The sequence below is a fragment of the Oratosquilla oratoria genome, chromosome 39, assembly GCF_046742065.1.
Source record: "Oratosquilla oratoria isolate Oo_2021 chromosome 39, ASM4674206v1, whole genome shotgun sequence".
Lineage (NCBI taxonomy): Eukaryota > Metazoa > Arthropoda > Malacostraca > Stomatopoda > Squillidae > Oratosquilla > Oratosquilla oratoria.
In genome coordinates this window covers 26,458,783-26,468,782 of record NC_134815.1, presented here as the reverse complement: position 1 = coordinate 26,468,782, position 10,000 = coordinate 26,458,783, and positions in this window count along the sequence as shown.

The following is a 10,000-nucleotide window of genomic DNA, read 5'->3' as shown; positions in this document are numbered from 1 at the left end:
GAGCGCTTTCGTATAATTACATCTTCGTATAATTACATCTTCCTTCTTTGTATCTGCACTGAAGATGTAATTATACGAAAGCGCTCTGCTTCGTTAGTTTACTTTTCCTAGTGGTTACTTACGCATTTGTGAACACACGCTCCTAGTGTTTTTATTGCATATATATACATATATATACATATATATATACATATATATGTATATATATATATATATATATATATATATTCATATATATATACATAATATATATATATATATATATATATATATATATGTATATATATATATATTAATTTTTGTATCTGTATTGGTATTACCCTCGTAATAATGATAATCGCTTTTGGGAGAAGAAATGTCATTGTAATTTATTATAGGGTGGAAAAACAAGAAGAATACAATAGTAACAATAGTAATAACAATAATAAAAATAACTGTCAGTAATAATGATAACAACAATAATATCAATTATAATAATGACAATAAAATTTATAGTAATGACAACAATAATAACAAAAATAACAATAGAAATAACCAAAATCATAAAAGTTACAATAATATTGATAAAAGTTATAACAATTGAAAATAATAACAACAATAATAATGATAACAACAATAATGACAATAACAATAATAATGATAATGATAACGATGATAAAAATAACAATAACAATGATGATAACAATAACAATAACAGCTATAAAATAATAACAATAGCAATAATATCAATAATAATAATAATAGCAATAACAGTAACAAACAAAGGGAGAGTTATTTGTATATATTAACTTTTTACACGCATACACACACACGCACATACGCGCACACACACGCACACACACACACACACACTCAAGCACGAACACACTCACATGCACAAATGTATATCTGTGTTTGTATGTGCATGTATATATGTGTATGTGTGTCTGTGTGCTCGTGCGTGCGCGTGTGTGTGTACATACACATATATATGTGCATCCATACATACATAAATGCATGATATTCATTAAATATTTCATTCAGGCTAATACCAGGCGATTTCATTCAGCTGAGGACAAGGCCTCGAAGTGGACAAACCTCTAAACAGCACACTTTTATGCAGGCTGTCGGCAGACGATTTTAATCAAATCAGTAATCCTTGCGGCACATGGGGATAAGCTCTCCCCTTCATTTATTAAATCAATTATCGGTTTCTTGTGTACACAATCAACTCTGGAAAAACCAGTGTATCGCGTAATCAATTCTTTCTTGAACATTAGATGAAACGATTATATAATTATTTTATATAAAACCCTTTCTTTACCGTTTGTTCTGTGATACTCTCTAGTTTAACCTAGTGACTCTAGAAAGTTCTAGATGTTTTATTCTCTCTTGTTCTAGATTAATGTTTAATCATAGGCCCTGTTCACACTAGCGGTTTGAACCGCGGCGGTTCAGTTACAGTGTAAGTCAGTAGAGGTGTACACACACAACCGCGCAGTTTTTTTCTTAAATATGCGGTACCGCCGCGGTTTCCGTGCGGTTCAAACCGCTAGTATGAACAGGGCCTTAGGGTATTAATTCCCTCGTACTAGGTAATCCTTTTCCTCGTATTACGTCAGCCGCATCTTCCGTTCAGGGGGGTCCTTTTCTTTAGGACCCTATTGCCGCCAGGTGATTTTATTCGTTTCTGTGCCTTCCCCTCCCCATTCCCTCCCTCCCACCCATCCCCTCCCTTTCCCACCTCCTCCCTCCCTCACTCACTCCCTCATTCTCTCACTCCTTCTCTTCCTCCCAACCTCTCCCTCACATCCATTCCTTCTTTCCCTCCCTCCCTCTCTCCCTCCCCCTTTTCTCTCTCCCCTTCTCTCCCTCCCTCCCTCTCCCTCCTCTCCCTCCTTCCCATCCTTCCTTCTCCCTCCCTCATCTCTCTCTCCCCTCCACCCTCCCTTCCCCATCCTTCCTTCATTCACTCCCCTTCCATCCCCCTCCCTCCTCCCTCTTTCCCTCCCTTCCCCCTTCCCTCACTCCCTCTCCCTCCAGAACCTCTACGGGTCACCTCCATATCCTCCCACCTCCATCTCATTTCCCACCGCTGAGTCCAGCTTAAGCTTCCTCCACATTCCTCCACAGCTTGCTAAGCCATGGGATGTCACGTCTAGACGCTGGCTGTACCCTCCTCCTCTTCCTCTTCCTCTTCCTCCTCCTCTTCCTCCTCCTCCTCCTCCTCCTTCTCCAAGAACGTCTCCCGTAAACTTTCCATATCCGTAATTTAACTTCTGCCTTTGTACTCTGACCCCCCCACACGCTACCTCCTCCCCCGCACCCCTTCCTCCTCCTCTTCCTCCTCCTCTTCCTCCTCCTCCCCCTCCTCTCCCTCTCCCCCTCTCCCCTCACCCCCCACCCCCTCTTCCTCCTCCTCCCCCTCCTCTCCCTCTCCCCCTCTCCCCTCACCCCCCCTTCCCTCCTCTCTTGCCACGTCGTCCCGTTGCTGCTGATATTTGCTTCTTTTTCTCACTCTCTCCCACTCTCGCTCCCTCTCTCCCTCACTCCTCGTCCCCCACTCTCCCTCGCTCCCTTTTTTCCACTCTCCCTCGCTCCCTTTTTCCCACTCTCCCTCTCTCGCTCCCTCTCCCCCACTCTCGCTCCCTCTTTCCCTCACTCCCTGTCTCTTACTCTCCCTCGCTCTTAATCTCGCTCCTACTCTCCCTCGCTCCTAATCTCGCTCCTACTCTTCCTCGCTCCTAATCTCGCTCCTACTCTCCATCGCTCTCTCTCTCCCACTCTCGTTCCTTTTCTCCCATTCTCACTCCCTCTCTCCCACTCTCGCTCCCTCTCTTTCTCACTCTCGTTCCCTCTCTCACACTCTCCCTCTCTCCCTCTCTCCCATTCTCGCTCCCTCGTTCCCTCATTCCCCGTCTCCCACTCTCCCTCTCTCCCACTCTCTCTCCTTTTCTCCCACTCTCTCTCTCCCTCTCTCGCTCCTTTTCTCCCACTCTCGCTCCTTTTCTCCCACTCTCGCTCCTTTTCTCCCACTCTCGCTCCTTCTCTCCCACTCTTGCTCCCGCTCTCTCCCTCTCTCTCTCTCTCTCTCTCTCTCTCTCTCTCTCTCTCTCTCTCTCTCTCTCTCTCTCTCCCACTCTCGCTCCCGCTCTCTCCCACTCTCGTTTTCCACTTTCCCCTACCTTTCGCCATTCAACTCTTTTTTTCTTCTCTTCACACAGATGGGAAAGAGTAATTCCATTACTCCTTTCCACGTTAATCTTTTCCACCCCCTTCCTCTGTTTTCCTTCCTCTTTTTCTCCCTCTACGTCTCTCTCATATTCTTCTTCCTCTTTTCCATGCTTACTAGCTTCCTCCTATCCTCTTCTTTCTCTTCTTCCTCTCTGTTCTCTTCTTTCTCTTCTTCCTCTCTGTCCTCTTCTCCGTCTCACTCATATCCCTTGTCTTCTTCTTATTCATATTCCCTCTTCCTCTTGCTCCTCCTCTTCCTCTTGCTCCTCCTCTTCCTCTTTCCCCTCTTCTTCTCTTCTCCTCTCATTCCTCTACTCCTCCTCTCACTTTTATTCCTTCCTTCTCCTCCTCTTCCTTTTTGTGCTACCCTTCCTTTTCCTCTTTCTCTTCTTCCTCTTCCTTCTCCTCCTTTTTGTCCTACTCCTCCTTTTCCTCTTTCTCTTCTTCCTCTTCCTTTCCATCCTCTCCTTCTCTAGTTCTTCTTCTTCTCCTCCACTTCCTCTTCCTCTTCTTCCTTTTCCTATTGTCTTATCAACAATCATTCTTTAATCTCATCCTCCCCATTGTCGATATTTCAAAAATTCAATTTGTTTGATTATATTTCCTCATCATTGACGGACGTCAGAGAGGGCCATCTCCCTACCGCCGTCTCCAGAACCCGTCAACACCGTTCTCTCCATCTGGGAGTGCAGCCCCGGTGGGCTTACACTCGGTCTCGGAACCGACCCCTAGAGCAATCACCATCAACTTCAGCTGTTTAATGAATCAGATTTTGCTCTCTGAGAAGGAGAAAAACGACGAGGAAGAAGAGGAGGAGGGATGAGAGGAGGAAGAGTAAGGGGAGGAAGAGGAAAAGGAGGAATAAGAGGAGGAGGAAAAAGAGAGGAGGAGCAAGAGAAAGAGGAAGAAGGGAAGGAGAAAGACAACTAGGAAGTAAAGGAGGAATAGGAATGGGAAAAGGAGGAATAGGAAGGGAAGAGGAGGAAAAGGAGAGGAGGATCAGGAGAAAGAGGAAGAAGAGAAGGAGAAAGACGACGAGGAAGAATAGGAGGAAGAAGGAGAAAAGGGGGAAAAGAAAGGGGGAAAGGGGAAAAGGAGGAAAAGGAAGGGGAGGAGGAGGAGGAGGAAGGGGAGGAGGAGGAAGAAGAAGAGGTGGAGGGGAGCAATTGTCAATTCCCCTTATGTGAAAAGATAAAAGGAATACAGTCGAAGTAAAAATAAATAAATAAACAAAAAATAAATAAATAAATAGATAAATAAGTAAATAAATAGATAATTGGGACAGTCCAGAGGCCGAGTGTCAGCCCATCGAGGCTGCACCTCCAGATGGAAGGGAGGTGATCCTCTACGTCCGTCTCTCAATGAGAATACCGATAATACAATAATAAACAACACAACGCTACTTGAGACGGAGGTCGAGGTGTAGGCGGTTCAAACCCTGCCGCGGGCGAGTTGGACCAAGGGCATAGTTAATTAAATTCTACGATACAATGTCCTCTGTAAGGGCCACCGTCCTAACTTCCTGATAGGGGGAATTCTTGACGTTCAGCCGAATCTTAATCCTCATCACTCACAATACTTTCAGCGAATACTGAAGCTAAGGATACTGGCAACATTTTACACGAACATTGATAACAAGACTACTAACATCATTACTGAGCTATGTTATTATTATCAAGGAGCAACGGGCTGCGTTCGACCCCGCTACGCGGGGGCTCGTACCTTCGGGCAAGCTCACCTCACTTGCAGCCAATCAGTCGTCTCCGTTGCCGTGACGTCACCGCTCTTGGTCAATCAGTCGTCTACCTTGCCGTGACGCCATCACTCTCGGCCATTCAGTCGTCTCCGTTGCCGTGACGTCACCACTCTTTCAGCCAATCAGGGACCGGAAGGGACGTGTTCCCTTGAGAGATTTCGGGCGGAAACGGGCAGACATGGCTTTTTTATTATTATCAATTATTATTATCAGGCGAGCAACGGGCTGTGCCCAGCCCCGCTATGCGAGGGCTCGGTCGAGCTCGCTTCGGTCGCAGCCAATCAGTTGTCTCCGTTGCCGTGACGTCACCGCACTCGGCCAATTAGTCGTCTCCGTTTGCCGTGACGTCACCACTCTCGGCCAGTCAGCGTCCCCTTGAGGGACTTCTGGTTTTCGGTCCGATTTAGATCGATATCAACACGGGGGCTTGGCCCTTTGGACAAACTAGCTTCTCTCGCAAGCGACTTCGGCGTCCAGCCTTACCGGCTCTCAGCCAATCAATCGTCCCCATTGCCGTGATGTCACCGCTCTCGGCCAATCAGTTGTCTCCGTTGTGACGTCACCATTCTCTCAGCCAATCAAGGGCGGGAGGGGACGTGTCCCCTTGAGTCACTTCCGGCGGAAACGGGCAGATATTACTAGGCCAACTATACCCGGCGATGTCTTCTTTTCGCCCTTCGAGCAAGCTTGCTTCGCTCGCAGGTGCCTTCGGCGCCCAGCCCTACCTGCTTGCATTTCATGTCGAAATGATAGGATCTGAAATCCTCGTTAGCGCTAAACCACCCACTTTTGGATATAAACGATCTGTATCCAGCCCAGTAGGGAGACACAAATCGTTTCTCTTCTTCAGGGTCTGTATCTCCATCGTAATCTGCAAGATCCTCAATACTCAGCTGTTGTTCTTAAACTCCTCTAGGCGCTTATTTTTTCTAAAGAACAACAAAATACTCTCCTTGATTTCTGACGCCTCATTAGTTTTCTTCTTGCCGAAAGGAGACAAAGAGGACATATACTTCTCAGGGAATTCACTTCTGTGAATGTTAACTAACTCATGTTTTAAATTCTTATTCTTCCTCACATTACTTAGTGAATATTTCCCTTTGTTTTCCAACTCCCAAAATGGCGTTGCCTGCGCTTGTCTTGCGTGGTACTTGCCATGGTGTTCGACAACCTTGCAGAGACACACCGGGACGAATCACACAACCGGGCCGGAGGGGATGTGTCCCCTTGAGGGATTTCCGGTTTCCGCTTCGATTACAGGAATTCTTTTATTAGTACCAGGGGTTCCCCTGAGGGCTTCCAAGAGGTTGCACAGGGGATCCCTAGGATTTTTCAAAGTGTACCCCAGGGGCTCTGCAAGTGCTCCCCTTGGAGTTCCACGGGGGTTCATAATTGCCTCCACAGGGATTCTCAGAGGTTCCCTAGTGACTACCCAAGGGCTCCCAAAGGGCTCCCCGGGTGTTTCCAGAAGCTTCCCCGGGGGTTTGCGGACGTCGCTCTCAGCCAATCAGTCGTCTCCGTTGCCATGACGTCACCGCTCTTGGCCAATCAATCAACCCCGTTTCTGTGACATCACCACTCTCTTAGCCAATCAGGGGCCTGCGTTTATCCTCAGAAGACGTTACCATGTTACTGGGCCAACTATACCCGGCGATGTCCTCTTTTCGGCGGAACCGCCGATCCTACCATTTCGACAACAAATTATATTTTTAGTACATAGATTAGATATTCATTGATGACTCTCGCTTCCGAAGACTAAAGACTTCTTGATAAATTAATCCTCTCTCCCTCCGGAGACTCGGATCTAGGATCTATCTTTGCTGATGCCGGAAATTGTAGAAAGAAGAGAAGCTTCGTTGTAGAGTATTAGACGCCTAAGCTCTTCGTGAAATCCCCTTTACAGGTTCCTCCTTCTGCGTAAGGCAGTTCCAGGCGTATAGTAGTAGTATTGATGATGATGATGATGATGATGATGATGATGATGATGATGATGATGATGATGATGATGATGATGATGATGATGATGATGATGATGATGATGATGATGATGATGATGATGATGATGATGATGATGATGATGATGATGATGATGATGATGATGATGATGATGATGGAAATAATCTCTTAATTGATAATGATAATGATAATAATAACTAATAATAGAAATAATGGTAATAGGAATAATAATAATGATAATAGTAATAACAATAATTATAATAATAATAATAATAATAATAATAATGATAATAGTAATAACAATAATTATAATAATAATAATAATAATATTAACAATAAGAAGAAGAAGAAAAGAAAAAGAACAACAAAACAACAACAAAACAACAATAATAATGATAATAATAATAGTAATAATAATAATCAGAGCATCTTCAGTCTTTAGAAAAATATGTGAAACAATCAAGTAGATAAATAGATGTATAAATAAATGAACAATTAAATGAATAAATAATTAAACAGATAGATAAATAGATGAATAGATAAATATTAGAATAAAAAAGGTTAGAAATAAACGAACAAGTAAATAAATAGATAAATACACCAGTGGATAGATAGATGAGTAATTGATAAGGAAATAAAATAAAACAAAGAAATGTATCACGTTAGCCTGAAGGAATATAATAGATTCTATAGTCTCTAATTAGGAAATCCCTAAAATCCTTAAATAACATAATCTAGCGACCTTAAAGGTCTTACGGTGCTATTCTTAAAAAAGTTTTTTCCTTAAATAAATCTTATTTAATTCCTTGGAAGGAAAAGATTTATTTTAGGAAAGATTTTTTTTTAAGAATACCATCGTGACAATCATACGGTGGTATTCTTAAAAAAATCTTTCCTTATATAAACCTATCCCTTCCAAGGTTATATATAAGATTTATATAAGGAAATATCTTTTTTAGAATACCACTATGTTCTAATTCCAGACGATGTTATTCAACTCAACGTGACCCCACGCCTATAACGGGTTAACGAGCATTTTCACTAAGGTCTTCATATAACGTCGATCCTTTCCTCCCCGTGCTGAGCTCTCATTATCATCTCTCCCCTTCTCCCCTTCCCCCTTCTCCCCTTTCCCCTTACTCTTGTCCCTTCCTCCCTCCTCTGTTAATTACGTTCGTAACCTAACACTCCCTAATTCACTCCTTTCCTCCTTCCCTCCCACCCTCTCTCCCTCCCTCCCTGTGGACAGTACCGTCCTCCCCCTCCACATAACTGTTTGTCGACTTTTTGCCCCATGTACCTTGCAACCTTTGTTTATCTCCAATATGCATTGTTACGTGTCCATTGATTAAATATTAGTTACTGTTATTATCATTATTATTTTTGTTATTATTAGTGTTATTGTTGGTTTTGTTATCATTATTATTATCATTACCATTATTATTATCATTACCATCATCATCATCATCATCATCATTATTATTATTAATTATCATCATTATTATTGTTGTTGTTATCATTATAATTATTACAATAATTATTATTTTCATTATAATGTTACTTCCTTTATTACTGTTGTTATATATCATTATTGATAATTATTATCACTATTGTTATTATTTTTATTGTTATTTTTGATGTTATCATTATCATCATCATGATTATCATCATGACCATTTTCATCATTACTACTACTACTACTACTACTACTACTACTACTACTACTACTATACTACTACTACTACTACTACTACTACTACTATTATTATTATTGTGGAGGTGGAGGCGGTGGTGGAGTTGGAGGTAGAGGTGGACGTGGATATCAAAGTGAAGGTGTAAATAGACTTAAAAATAATCATGAATGCGGAGGTCAAAGAGGAGGTGGCAGTGGAAGCGGAAGTTGAGGTGGAAGTGGAAGCAAATTTGGAAATGGAGTTGGAAGCGAATGTGGAGGTAGCAGTGGAGGTGGAAGCTCATTCGTCACAATCATTATTGATCCACATCCACTCCACAGTCCCGACCCTATGGCCCTTCGCCCGTTATCACCATCAAAACCACCAACCACAAGAACAACAACAATAACAACAACAACCACCATTACTACCAGCTACCATCACTCCTGCAACCACCACAGATACCTATCATCACTACCACCACAACTATCACCACCACAATCATCGCCACCGCAACCACTACCACACCAACCATTACCACCACCAATACAATCAGTACCTCTACTACCGCAATCATCACCAACCACCACAACCACCACCACCACCAAAAGCACGACGACCACCAAAACTACCACCACCCCCACCCCGATAACCACAACCGTCCCCACCATCACTACCACAACCACCACAAATTCTTCTGTCCTTTTCTTCATCAGTGCCAATTTTCAACTCCGTACCAATTTATCGGATCTCTCGATTCCTCCCTCTCCCCCTCCCCTCCGTCCCCTCCTCTCCCTTTCCACCTCCTTTCCCCCCCTCCCACCTCCCCTCCCCCTCCCACATCTTCTCCCCCCTCCCCCCTTATCCTCTTTCCAATCTATATACCATCTCCAATACTCAATAACATAATCTTCATTTCAAGCTTACGGGGTCTTTCTTGCGATAAGAAGCGTCCGACTTTATCAAGAACTAAATGTGATGTGTCCGGGCAGCCTTCAGCCGATTTTATTCAGTCTAGTGAACCCCCAACCTCCCACCCCCCCCGCCCTCCACCCCTCTCTGTTATTCCAAAAGCTAAAAATGTCCTAAACTGAATAGAATTGTCTGAATTTGATGCGACAGGAGCTGAAGATTTTCCCCCTCAACTTTGTCGCAAGCGCGGTCTCGAATTCGCTTAGTTGTGGGTTCGATTCCCGCACTCCTCTCCGAATTCTCACGAGGGACTGTTCACCTGCCTCAACAGTCCCTAAAGCGCTCAACAGAGCAAATATGACGGCTTCGGCCGCAGCTACTCAGCGCCCCCTGGCGTACGCTCTTCATCCTTCTTCCATCACGTTTAGTTGCGTCTCGTGATTTCCTGCAAAGAACGAAGACTTCCAGAAAGTGGAGGGTCAGGTGTCTT